The sequence below is a fragment of the Lycium ferocissimum genome, chromosome 10 (genome assembly GCF_029784015.1).
Source record: "Lycium ferocissimum isolate CSIRO_LF1 chromosome 10, AGI_CSIRO_Lferr_CH_V1, whole genome shotgun sequence".
Classification (NCBI taxonomy): Eukaryota; Viridiplantae; Streptophyta; class Magnoliopsida; order Solanales; family Solanaceae; genus Lycium; species Lycium ferocissimum.
Genome location: NC_081351.1, coordinates 11,339,441 through 11,352,459, shown reverse-complemented (window position 1 = coordinate 11,352,459; position 13,019 = coordinate 11,339,441).

The window sequence follows — 13,019 nt, the reverse complement described above, 5'->3', positions numbered from 1 at the left end:
ATCTTCCGCCACCACCGCGAGATGTGACACCACCACTAGATATACTTCCACCACTAAAGTTTCCTCCACCATGAGAGGTACTTCCACCGTGAGATGTAGTTTGACCACCATGCCGTAAGGGACACTTGCGCTTATCATGACCAACATAATTGCAAAATGAGCATTTTCGAGTGTATCTCCCCGGTGGAACATCCATTTCATTATGAATACGCGAGTATGCATTCTTTCTTAATTTACGGATAAATGCTTTATTTGCAACCATTGAAAATGGATCCGGTGGCCAATAACTCTCACTACCAAGTGGGTAGAACCTTCAAAGATACGTTCTTGCATAATTTTCAACCGTATATTCCTCGGCCATGTACGAGGAGGCGTTCTTTCCCATTGTGATAAAACACTTGAAGGCACGAGAACATGGCACGTGATATGATTGCCACTTGCCGCATGGGCATGTTCTTGGAATCTCACAAATTGTGTGAACGTTACCTCCTTTACCTTGGTGCACACTTGTTGTGAGTTCAAATATGTGCTCTGCAGGGTTGTACCCCATCCGGTCCTGTTTCTGAGCCTTATATTTGTGGTACTCGAACGCTTTAACGGTTTTGGCGTCCATCTTAGACCTTCTGTACATGTGCTTTGGCCTTTTTGATCATCGACGAACCGCTCCACAACCTCGCTTAAATGTCATTCTCACCATTGTGGTGACGGGTAGTCCCCGTGCGATTTCAACAAGCCATTGAATGGCTCGGAGCTGTTTCGTTGTCGGATACCCCATCGCCTACCTTCATCCCGGTGTAATGTCCATTTGTCTTTATCAATTGCATTTAACCAAAGGAAGGCTTCCTCATTCGCCCGCCTAATAATGTCCATCTCAGTTAAACTTCTTCTCCGATGCTCCGTTGCAGCGCCCACATCCAATTGCAAAGTGTCGATTCGATATGCCTTTTGAAAGTTTGCCTTCAAATGCCTTAAACAATAACGATGGTAGGCAAAAGGTGGCTGCCACCCCTGCAAATTGAACATATTGTGCAATATGCCAAAGATGTCTGTCTGATATCACACATATTCCCATGCGATCCTTGATAACGTGTTGCCTTAAGTAGTCCAAAAACATACCCCACGTACTAATGCTCCCATTAGCTGCAATTACAAAAGCTAAAGGGAATATAGCTCCATTTACATCCATTCCAACCGCTATTAGCGCCTTTATGTCATACTTCCCGTACACATGTGTTCCATCTATTGATATTACAGGCCGACAATGAGCAAACCCATCAATGCATGGTTTGAAGGCTCAAAATACAAAATCAAAAATATTACCGGTCACACCAAGCTTCGATTTGAGCTTCCATTCAAAGAATACCATGATTGAAGTGTTGTAGAGCCGCCATGTATCTCGGCAACGTCTTGAAAGAGCCCCCCCAATTGCCGAAGACTATTTCATGTGCACGCCTACGCCCAAGATACGCCTTCCTCCTAGTAACAGTTTTGTTATATACTTTCAGGACGGCTCTAATACAATCTTTAATAGGGTACCTGAAAAAGTTAAAATATTAGCATATAACAACAAGTAACATTATATTAACACCAAAAATAAAATAAACTTAGGCGAAGGGGATACCTTAGGTTTTCTCTAATGTCGCCAACTAATACAAGCGCAATCAAATTAGTATCTAGATTGCAATGATCATCCGGGAGGTCACCCATATCACAAGCAGTGCTTTGTGTAGAACTTTGAAATAGTCCACATCTTTTCAAGTAGCTTCCTTATCACGGAGCATCCATTCGCGACCTTGATACTTTCGCTGCGACTAATCGCCAAAGTTTTCGTGTGGAATCGTCAACTTTAAACTCCTCATCCCCCGGATGCAATAAATCTCAACAGCCCTTTGCAATGATTTTTTTGAGCCGAAAATCATCCCTTTTTCAATATGAGCCTTTTGTTTTACTGCATCCACCGGCTCTTTCCACAAACTTCGCCGAATATGATCATCATCCCTAGTAAAGACAAAGGCATCCGGGCGATCTTGAAGATGATCAAGATAGGGGGATCTCTCGGAATGCCACCGAATCGGGGTGACTCTTGCCGTTGAAATTGGCTTTAGCGGTCGAACCGGAGTCGATCGTTGTTGTTCAAATAGTTGCCGTGAATTCGCCCTCCTGTGTGATGGACGTTCATCATGTCTTGCAACAGGCCTCTACTTGATGTTGAGGATTAGTTCCAACCTCAATCTCATCGTCACTTTCCTCCGCATTAGGTATTTCCTCACTATCGCTGGATGATGTCACTATATAATTCGGATAATCCGGACCATCCATAGCAGGCCTTTGCCTATAATTTGGTGCAACCACCACATTCTCCCTACATAAGAAATTAGGGTGTTTTAACTACTACACATCAAATAACACTATTGATGTTAAAAAAATAGACGTACCGATAGTAATCAACTGCACCGAAACTTGAGGAAGGACCATCGCTTTGAGTTGTTGGATAGGGCCGAGGATGTTCCAACTCGATTCATCCATCCCGATTGAGGAGACCGTCCGATATGATCCATATCGTGTGTATAACCCCTAAATAATATGATCGATATCATTAGTAGCATTCAGTGCCACTATAATAGTAATAATAATAATAATGATGATGATGATGATGATGATGATGATGATGATGATGATGATGATGATGATGATGATAATAATAATAATAATGATGATGATCATAATGATGATGATGATGATGATAATAATAATAATAATAATAATAATAATGATGATGATCATAATGATGATGATGATGATGATGATGATAATAATAATAATGTAAAAAATGAATATTTGTCATTGCCCGTCAAATTGCTGACTTAAACTATCCAGAGGCATTTGGCTAGTCAAAATGCTTTCATAGGCACTCATGTCAGGGTAATTGTGTTGATAAGTAGGTTCCACTTGAGTGACTTCTACTCGAATTATAGACGGGGCTTCCCAACGAGGTCTATTTCGGGCTTCCCGAGGAGCTCTAGCCATGAATTCAAGTCGATTAACGGGACCTTCTCTATATACATTTCAAGGACGTTTAAAAGTTATGCATTTCCTATAATCATAAGGCGCCTTTAAAAAATCAGTCAATGATTCATCGTCTTGAATGTACCACTGTCCATAACCATATTGTCACCTCAACTGTCAAACAGAAAAACATCATGATTCGAATCAAACTTTATATAACATAATTTGACGAATAGTTGTTACCAACCACACAACATTCCACACAAAATTGAGCTACTATGTCATTTTTAAACCAATTTAGAGATATTAATCGTGTTATATCGTTCACTCCAAAAAACATATTTGAAGCAATGGTAGGACCTAGAAACTAGATGATGATGATTTTCATTACTCAAATAACCTTAACGATAGATTCAATCGAGAATACAATAATAAAATGAGAGAGAAGTGATTGGAGTGTTAGGGGAGGTCACAAAGATCGAGCACAAGTTAGCGTCAGTAGGGCTTAAACGCCCAAAAAAAACGTGCTATGTCAATGCCTCGCGGAACTCCACAAGAGTTTAATTTGGCTCTTAATCGTTTTCGCGAAGAGAACAATCGGATGCAAATACGTTACCATAGGGTAGAATATGGTATACATGGTAGCACAAGATTTAGATCCACGTGGGATTCAGATTGTGAAATGTCGGATGAAGATTAATATTTTTCTTACAATAAGGTAAGTAGGGTCATAAAGACCCTCCCCCCCCCCCCCCCCCCCCTCCAGGGTACTTGGGGGTTTGCAACTATATAGGTAGTCCTTTCTTTGTTATTAGACTACACCATATTCAATGTCGAGTAGTAAACTCACTTGGTCTTTACTCCTTCCAAAAGAACCAAATAGCAAAGTTGATGATGAGAGTTCAAATCATAGCAGCTTTTTCGAGCGATACCGTGATTTCAAACTAGATAAGCTAAATCCCCGCCTTCTTATGAGCGTAATGATGATTTCTCGCAGAAATATTCAGATCCGCGGGAATATTATTGCGGTTTACGCCGAGAATGGTCACATCGGCTTGCCGAATCAGAACGTCTTGTTCGTGACTTGAAAAATCTCAACGCTCCAATACCAACAAGGTACTCCTTAACCATGCCTCAAGTAGGTCCAAAAACTTGGGAGCTTGCCGTGCAAAGGATTAGAAAAGAAAACAACAGGATGCTGGCAAGATGATATAGATTTTACATGCTAAAGTTGGCCAAAGAACAAGCATCATCAACCGGTAGAAAACTAACTGCTACCGAAAAAAGATGTATTTTAAGAAACCGCCAATATTTTTCTGAGGACGATATTGAGGACTTGTACTCATGATGATTAAGAATGTTGTGATTTTAGTTTTAAGTTTAATATATCATTATCGTTATTTTGAAGAATATTAGTATGCTAAGTATTTTCATCTACTCAAGATTATGAATGATGCAATTTCATTAAGTTTTTTTTTTTTTTTTTTTTTTTTGTTTTGTATGAATGCTGCCATTTTGACTGACTTTCGAGCACTTTTCAACCTTTAAAACGGCCATCCGAACTTTTGTGTATCCTTGATGTGTTGAGCCTACCTTATTAATCGCACAAAAATAAGTAGGGTTCTATATAAAATATTGAAGTTTCGGGGTCCCGAAACATGATTAATCTATGGGCAAAGTACGTTAAAAAGTGTAACGAAAGAAGGGTTAACCAAAAGAGTCGAAAAAAAAAAACACGCATACTATAGCGCAGGAATTTACTGCGCTATAGCAGTTAACGGAACCATCTCCATTAACTACTTTAGTGCAGTAAATTACTGCACTAAAGGTATTTTCGTAATTATTTTTTTATTGGGATATTTTGATTGAAACTGTTTTTTTTTTGGGGCATTTTGGTTCCGGACCCTCCCCTCCTTTCGTCCCTTTTGTCTTCTTCTCAGAGTTGTTGGCCCACCACTTGCCCAACTGAATTGATTGGCGATGTGATGTCAATCGACGACTCACAGTTTGTATTTTTCCCAAAGTCACATCCGAGGCCCCTTTTTTCGGCAAACTGATGTCAGCTGCTTATAAGTACTCCCAAGTTGACTAATTACCATGCTTACTGCTTATTTAGGTGAGAAAGTGGGGCTGGACGGTGTATTAGGTGGAAATGGTGAGGAAGAAGGACAATTATAGTATCTAAAGAGATATTGCCTGTATAATAAAAAATACAAATAATTTCCTTCAAGATATAACAAATTAAGTTCATAGAATAGTCATACTCACGAATAAACGTATCTGTTTAATTTGAGACCTTTGTATATTATAAACTATCTAATAAGCCCCTTATTATGGCCATCCTGAATAGCCATGCTGAAGGCGTGCGTAAGCTCCAAACGTCGTGAGAGAGTCGTTAAAATATGTGTGTTAGAGTATGGAGAATAAAATTGTAGAGAGATAAATTGTGTATGAAAGAAAGTATTTTGTGTCTCTACAAGTGTGAGAATGTGAGCTTCAAGCTCAAAATTCTATCGATGGAGAATTTCAGTAAGAAAAAATGCAGGCAGAGTTTGTATTGAGTAATAACCGATTCAATCAATGAGTACAAGTGTACAATCTACAATTTATAGGCTATTATCTTCTAACCACCTAATATAAGCTTGGCCTCATTTGTTTGCACTTAATCAAGGTTTGAATTTGAATAGTTCAGTCCTTAGGTCATTAAGTGCATTTGTTTACGTTAAGATCTAGCACTTATTGGGTCTGAATAGGTCTTAATCATTAAAATCTTGAACAAAGTCTTAATATCATTAAGAGATATTTTTGTACGAATAGCTTTTACCATTACTCTGTCGACAATCACTAGCCACCACCACCATCATTACTAGCCACTAGCACCAACCATCACCACCACAAAACATATCCACCATTACTGGCGGACATAAATATTTTATTTTTTTAAATCAAATAATGATTTTTTATTGATTTTTTTCCTAATATTTAGTTAGTTTTTTTATTTGAATTGTATATTTATATGTTTAAGATAAATACATTATGCACATTCATATATTGAAAAAACATACATTACATACATTCTTAATCATTTAGCGTTCAGGTCTAAAAACATCTTAATTATTCAAATGTGCAGTCAGATTCAGACGTCTTAGAGCCTCTTTGGCCAAGCTTTTTTAGGCTAGAAGCACTTTTTCTCTCCAAAAGCACTTTTGAGGAGCAGCGAAAGCAGTTTTTCTGCGGTTAGGAAAAAGTTAAAAGTTTCTGCTTTTTGAAAAAAGTAGAAGTAGGCAAAATTCAAGATAAAAGTATCCCTATCATAAATACTTATTTACTAAGTATATCCTTCATTAATTCATTAATTTTTAAGTATAAAACAACTCGTTTGATTACTGTGTATAGCAACTCATTTCCTTTTGATTATTTAATCATGCATTTCATATAATTCATTTTGTTGGATTATTTTATATTTAAATCAGCATATTAATATTATTCTAATATTTACTATTTTCTTTGATTTATCTATTTATTATATTGATTGAAAATTTTAATATAAAATTTTAATTTTAATTAAATAAAATTACAAACTTTGATTAAAGCTTTTCATAATAGATATTTAAAATATTCTCTCTCTATAAAATAATCTTAATAGTAAACATTCATTGATACTTGTCCTTTTTCGTAATTTGGCACTCAAAAGTGCTTTTTTTTAAAAAGATTAGCCAAATACAATCCGCTTATCAAAAGCATTTTTCAAATGAAGTTGCCAACACAGTTGTTTCTCACTAAAAGTAGTTTTTTTTAAAACCAGTTAAAAGAAAAAGGCACTTCTCGAAATAATAGTTTTTAGCCGTTCGACCAAACAGACTCTTAGTCTTAATAAAAACAAATGAGACCTTAAACTCCTAACCAACTAACTAACTGACTATCAGCAATAAAGTTGTCACGTCGACACTAAGAATTGAAATAACAAGTTGCGAGGAAAGAAAGAATGCCGCTATTAAAGTAGGGGTGTCAATGGTACGGTTCGGGTGATTATTTTATAAAATTTATACCATACTAATTTTTCGGTTAGTTCATTTTTAGAACCAAAATTAGACTTTTCAAAACCGTTTCATCATCTCGGTTTCTCTTCAGTATCAGTACAGTTCGGTTATTTCGGTATTTTTTTTTTTTTAAAAAGAACATCATGTTATAGTCGCTAGTAATAGTTAAAGACACGATATCATGCACATTTCTATAGGACTTTGGCAATAACTCTCTACACAATTTTACTATTTAAAAGTTGATGAATCAAGAAAACATGAAAGACGAAAAGAATAAAGACTGATCCCACTAATTCACAGTAGTGTAAAACAATGTTAAGTAAAGACAAAAAGTATAATTTAGATCGTACGAGCGGGCAAAAATCAATCAAGATGGGACTCAAGAACTGAGTTTACTAAGATTAAGTATCCAATAAGAGATATTTAAAATCATATGAGAGGAAAGATATCTAATACTTTGTAGCTTTCTAGCCAAGATTGTTGGAATACCTTGTAGCTTGCAAGCTAGTTATTACTCGAGATGCTAGAACTAATTTAATTCCAATAGGAGTAGTATAATAGGTTTCAGAGTTGGAACGTTAGGTGTTAATTATGTTACCGGATTGTATTCATTTTCATCATCCCGAACCCAAGGCAAAAAATATTTTATTATATTTAAATTTAATATATATATATATATATAATGTATATTACACATATAAACTTATTCGGTATGGTTCGGTATTTTTTCAGTTTATTTTTATAAAATTAGAAATCAACCTAATTATTCGGTAATGTTATAAATTTACATAAAAACCGCTGGTTTTATTAAAAGAAACCTAAAAATCGGTTCGGGACGATAGGGTTCGGTCGGTTAAGTCGATTTTTTGAAAACCATTGACACCCCTTTTAGAAACATAAAACTTAGGAGAAAAAAAATCAAAAATACGGGGAAAAAATTACAAATCTTGCCTATGAGAGATGCTACATCACCTTCTTCATTCCCAGAATTATGGAATGTATAGATAGATATATCCTGGGTAAAATTGTTGATAAACATGTGCAATCCAATGAAGAATTTGACTAAGACCACGAGCTTACTATTTTATGTACATATATTGTTGTGAATTACATTCAATTGTACAAGAACCCTAACTCAAGCATTGAGAGAAAGAAGTGAATTAGAGAGAGAATTTCTGTATATTTCAATATATTGATCTGAATCTGAAATGATACAAGCCAGTGTATCTATACACTAAATAAGAAAATAACTAATCGTACTTAGCCTAACTAAATAACAGCTAAGTTAGTTATTAACAGCTCAATGGATATTAAGATGAAAAGACTACTTTGTCCTTCTAGTCTAATTTATTACTTCAACACTCCTCCTCAAACTTGATGTTAGAAATTGAGAACACCAAATTTGGATACCAGAAATTCAGATTAAACTCTAGATAGACTCTATTAACAAATCTGCACGTTGATCTTTAGTAGGAATGTACATAGTTGAGATGAGACCTTACCGAATTTTTGCCCTCACAAAGTGGCAATCCATCTCAATGTGGTTTGTTCTCTCATGGTACACTACATTTGCTGCAATTTGCATTGCAATTTTGCTGTTACTATAGACTTCAATAGGCAGTGCAACTTCTTAATTAAATTCGGTAAGCTAGATAACCAGAACAATTTTGTGATTGTTGTAGCTAAACTTCTATATTTAGCTTTGTCACGACCCATTTAGCCTAGGCCGTGCGGGCACTTACCTTCCCACTTCGGTAAGCAAACCCTCACCCCAACAATGAACCAGTACATAAAACGATGAAAGTTAAGTAGCGGAATAAAACAAATACGTAAGTCTCACGATATATTTATATATATAAGTAGTAAAAGTGCGGAAGACGATAAACACCCCCAGGGTCTAGTCTGAATAATACAAGAGCATCCAAGGAGAATAGTACAATCTGGAATACTAATACATAATTGTCTATGTCTCTGAAATAAAAGTAAGACATATGATAGGAAAATCTTCAAGGTCAGCGGACGCCATGCTCACCCTGGAAACTCGAGAGAAAGACGAAGTGTCGATCAGCCACGGGTAACAGAAGTGGATCCGACCTGGTACTCTGCATTCATAAAAGAATGCAGCAAGTGCAGGCCAGTACAAATAACAGTACTGGTAGGCATCATCGACTGACTAAGCATAGTTAACACAATTCAAAAGACAAAGCAGATAAGCAAGGAAACTAGCAGGTATAAGACAATATAATCACAACCGAGTATCCGTCATCGCCTATGTAAAGCATCTAAACCCAAATGTGCCAAGTCTGAATATATCCGATCCAATCCAATCATCACAATCCAATCACCAAGCATCTCAATCAAATCATACTGCAATACAGTGCAATAATGGTATTAATGCAATGCAATGCCATACAAATGAGGTGTACACATGTACTCCGGATGGAAATATCGACATCTCGGTAGCATAACTCAGCGTGACTCGCGAAGTCTAAGTGTCAACAGACAGACGGGATCCCAGATCTTTGCCCACGGGGGGTTCTCACCGATACCACCCTGGGGCACCCGCGGAATCCATGCACTAACAACGATTCTGGGATATCATCGAAATCGGCCATGCAACAACGATGCCGGAATAAATCATCGAATATCGGTCATCTCACAATCACTCAAGTAAAAGAGTCTGTCAAATATCAGTTTCACACAATCAACGATTTCGGAATTAAATTTCGGACATCGGCCTTCTCACAATCACTTAAGTAAAAGAGTTTATCAAATATCAGTTTCATACAATCAACGATTTTGGAATTGATCTTCGGACATCGGCCTTTTCACAATCACACAAGTAAAAGAGTTTATCAAAATATCAGTTTACTTAATCAACGATACTGGATCATCACCGGGTATCGGCCATGCATCATGAATGTGTGAGAATGCGTGCAATGTGTATATCAATCATCAACAATCAAGTTCAAAATCACAAGTACCAATAATGGGGTACGCCAACAATGTATCATATCACAATACCAACAGTGGTATGCCAACAATATATCAATATCATAAGTACTAACAGTGGGTACGCCAACAACATATCTAAGTACAAATACCAATAACGGGTATATCAATTCTATCTCAATCAAGACAATAACATGATTCCAATAGCTACCAACTACTCATGGCATCAAACCATCACAATGGATCAATCAAAGCACACATAACGGGGTGGCTAGTCCCAATACACAATAGGGCCCGACCTAAGGCAATATCCAACGCCACTTCATACCCGAAGGTTCACATGCTATCTCCAACATTATAATCTAAATATGTGCTTCGGTATACAAAGTCTCACCAAAGGTAAGCCATAACCTACCTGGATTGCCGAACCGCAACACCAACAACTCACTCCTTTGCCTTGCCCTTCCGCTGAACCTCAGAACCAAAGTAGTCTAAGCATAATTGAATTCTATATTAGAAATCATGAAGCATGATACTAATATTGCTACTATCTCAATTCGGTCAATTTTAACCCTAGAAATTAGGGAAACGGGCTCACAAGGGCAAAACGGAAAATTCGCGAGCAAAATACCAAATTAAGTACTAGGTAATCATAACCCAACCACTAATTGTTGATTTAGCTCAAGGATTAGTCTAATTTCTAATTTCAAGCAAAACCCCCAAATTGGGTATAAACCTTAAGTCTTCAATTCCAAAATTCAATACTAAAAGTGGAATATATATGATTAATAAGCTTAGATTAGTCAATATCCAGCATAAACATCACCAATTTATCATTAATAATCCTAGAGACAATGTTCTTCAAAACCCTCTTTGAACTCCCATCACCATGGGTTTATTAAGGGGAAAAGGGTGAATCTAACATGATTATGGTTAAAGGGAGAGTGAAGAAATAAGTAGGATTTACCTCCAAGATTCTCCTCCAAATATCCTTAAGAGCAGTTTCTTCAAGCTCAAATATCGAAATGGGATATAATGAGGGTCTAAGGGTTTTTAACACTTCATTAACTTTACAAAACTGCCCGTCACCCGCTTCAGCGGCACTGGGACCGCCCCAGCGGTGCCGCTTTAGAGGTCGAAGCGGTCGAGGCCAAAATCCTCTTCACCTCTTCGGCGGCAGGGCTACCGCTCCAGCGGTGCCGCTGCTGCGGTGCTGGTGCCGCCAAAGCGGACACCAGACACTAGAAACTTAACCCAAGTTTCACCTTTCGATCCGATTTTTTGACTAATTCTTGAGGCCATCTGCTCACATACCAAACACATAGTCTCACATAAAAACGCGCTACGAATGCGCCCGTGGCCTCAAAATTCCCAACGGAGGTCTCGTTGACCGAGTCAACCCCCGATGCCTTAATTCTAATTTCCCAACCCAAGTCCCGAAATGCATCCAAGTGCATTGGGAACCAAACCAAATACACACATAAGTTCTAAACGACCTTCTAGACCTCTCAGAATTGACGAAATTTCGAAAAAGATTCGTTTGCCCAAAAGTCAACTTTGTGTCAACCATTTTTCACGTTAAGCCTATATTTTCACAAAAGCGTGTCAACGGTTCCCTCGGGTCAAAAGTGAGCTAATCAATGCTCAAAAATGGACGAAAATGCCTAAAAGACTATAACGACTAAACGGGTCATTATAAGCTTCAGCAGAACTTTTTGAACGGTAGATACTTCTTTGATTTTAAGACACAGGAGTATCACCAAATTTGACTAAGAAACCTGTTACAGATTTTCTAGTCAATGGGCAATCACAAAAAGCTGTGATGGTGTTCTTCTGATTGCTTGAAAGTAGAATCCCATAACTCGGTTGCTAATATACTTCACAATTCTTAAGGCAAAGATCCATATGAGGCTTCTTTGGATTTTGAAGAAATTGACTAAGGGTCTAAACTCCAAAAGAGATATCAGGCCTTGTCATAGTTAGGTAGAGCAATTTACCTATGAGTCTTTGGTAAGATGTTTGATCAGCCAGAGGATCATTAGTATGACTAGTTTTATTGAATTAAGCATCATACTGAGTTGAGGTTAGCTTGATGTTAGGATCAATAGTAGTTGAAGTAGGTTTGGCTACAAATATTTTAGCTTCTGAGATGAGTTCTAAAGTATACTTTCTCTGATGCATCATCATTCCCTTTTTTGACCTTGTAAATTCTATTCCTAGAAAATATTTACTTTCCCCTAGGTCTTTCATTTTGAGTGTCTTCTGTAGACCAGATTTGGCTTCTTCAATCAAGTTAAGACATTCATCAGTAACTAGTAAATCATCAACATACATCAATTTAATCATAATACCTTTACTTGTCCTTTTAGTGAATAGATAATCATCATATTGGCTCTGATCAAATTTGAGACTGAGTAGAGCATCTTAAAGTTTTTTGTTTCCATTCTGTAGGTGCTTGTTTCAATCCACACAAGCATTAACAAGTCTCCATACTGGTTTAGGCTTCTCCAGGCTTTTAAATCCTTGTGGAAGCTGCATATAGATCTCATTATGAAGATCACCTTATAAAACACATTATACACATACATTTGATGTATATACCATTTCTTAGAAACTTCCATTTGGTGAAAAGGTCTTAGGAACCTTTTGATGAGAAGGAAATAGTCTATGTCGGGAATCGGCTCCTCTGTCGTGCTAAAATAGTTCTAACAGTGATCATTTTTACAACTAGGGAAAATGTGTCTTGGTAATCTGTTCCTTCTTTTTGACTATTTTTGTAACCCATCATGCTTTAAACCTCTCCACTTCACCTGAGGCTTTGTATTTGATTTTATATATCCATTTGGAACCTATGGTACTCTTTCCTTTTGGAAGAGATACCACTTTTTTGTTGCATTGCTTCAATCCACCTTGGATGCTTGATAGCTTTGAATAGAAGTTTGGTTCCACTAAGGAACATGTAGCAGCTATATATTCTTGATATGTAGATGACAACTTCTGATAGCTAACATGCTTGTTCAT